The following is a 1,713-nucleotide window of genomic DNA, read 5'->3' on the forward strand; positions in this document are numbered from 1 at the left end:
GGTCCGGGCTGGGGATTCGAACCCGCCACCTTAGGTGTACGTGGCTGGCGCCTTAGCCGGTTGAGCTATAGGCGCCGAGCCTGCTTATTTTCTTTAAGACGTTATCTTAGCCCAGCCCAAAGGTCAGAATTATTCCTCCTTTTGACAGAGGAGAACACTGAGGCTGGGAGAAGATAAGGACCTTGTCTCACTTGTGAGCTAGTAAATGGGTCTGTTAACTTGCCATTCTCATCTCACAGAGATCTGGATTAATGTTGTTAAATTTCTAACCAGTGCGTTAGTTAACCTTCCCAGTATTTGGTTAGTTGTAAATCTGGATAAGCTTTCTGCTCCTCCTCCCCTGTGTCCTCCGCTGGAGACCTCCTACCAGGTGAACATAAATGGTCCATTCTTTTGTGCTAATTAGGTGCCTTTGTTCAGCCCCTGGGGAATTTGCCCAACCTTGCTGGGAGGTACTCAAGATTCCCGGGATTCTTTCCTTCTACATTCCCTTTACACACGTCTGGTAACTTTCTTGAAAAAGGAAATGCAGTTTGTGTGGCCTGATTTGTTTTTAATGAGTTTTCTAAAATTATTTGCTTCACAATTTAAAATCTCTGCTATTGGGAAGACTTGACAACTACTTTTGGTTAGCAGTTGGAAAAGAGATTTTTGTTTGACTTTTTGAACAACTTCAGCCTGTCTGAATTAATTTAGAGTTTTCAAAAACTGCTACTGAAGGTGGGGCCAGTGGCTCAGTCTGTAATCCTAGCACTCTGGGAGGCTGAGGCAGGTGGATTGCCTAAGCTTAGGAGTTGGAGACCAGCCTGAGCAAGAGAGAGACCTCGTCTCTAAAAATAGCCAGGTATTGTGGCTGGCGCCTGTAGTCCCAGCTACTAGGGAGGCTGAAGCCAGAGGATTGCTTGAACCCAAGAGTTTTGAGGTCGCTGTGAGCTATGATGCCATGGCATTCTACTCAGGGCAACAGAGTAAAACTTTGTCTCAAAAAAACCAAAAACAAACAATTTGTTTTTAAAGAATAAAGTTTAAAAGCAGAGGCAACAGGCAGGCAGGCTGGAGGTGGGTGGGCATCTTGAGGTCTGGAGAATGGCCTCAGATGCCAGGTCTGTTCTCAGAGCTGTGGGCCTCAGGGACTGAACTGCTATTCATCTATAATCACAAGGGGGAGATACTCATCTCCTGGGTCTACTGAGACAACATCGGGAGAAATGCATTGGATACCTTTCGGGTCAATGTTATCCATGTCCAGCAGCAGGTGCACAGCCCTGTCACCAACAGTGTTTGCACCAGCTTTTTTCTTTATTATTACTTTTTTTTTTTTTTTTTTTTATAGAGACAGTCTCACTTTGTTACCCTCAGTAGAGTGCTATGGCATCACACAGCTCACAGCAACCTCCAGCTCTTGGGCTTAGGCTATTGTCTTGCCTCAGCCTCCCGAGTAGCTGGGACTACAGGTGCCTGCCACAATGCCTGGCTATTTTTTTATTGCAGTTTGGTGGGGGCCGGGTTTGAACCTGCCACCCTCAGTATATGGGGCTAGTGCCCTACTCACTGAGCCACAGGTGCCGCCCTATTACTTTTTTTTTTCTTTTTTTTGAGACAGAGTATCCCTTAATCACCTTGGTAGAGTGCCATGGCATCACAGCTCACAGCAACCTCAAACTCTTGGGCTTAAGTGATTCTCTTGCCTCAGCCTCCCAAGTAGCTGGGACT

The 1,713-nt window shown here is 46.2% G+C and overlaps 1 protein-coding gene across 3 annotated transcripts in view; it reads left to right on the forward strand.

Moving 5' to 3' along the window:
• The window catches only part of OCLN (occludin), a 72,710-nt gene that overhangs the window by 9,344 nt on the left and 61,653 nt on the right, over positions 1 to 1,713 (forward strand). The window lies entirely within an intron of this gene.

Source organism: Otolemur garnettii, unplaced genomic scaffold (genome assembly GCF_000181295.1).
Source record: "Otolemur garnettii isolate 467f Iridium unplaced genomic scaffold, OtoGar3 scaffold00017, whole genome shotgun sequence".
Taxonomy (NCBI): domain Eukaryota; kingdom Metazoa; phylum Chordata; class Mammalia; order Primates; family Galagidae; genus Otolemur; species Otolemur garnettii.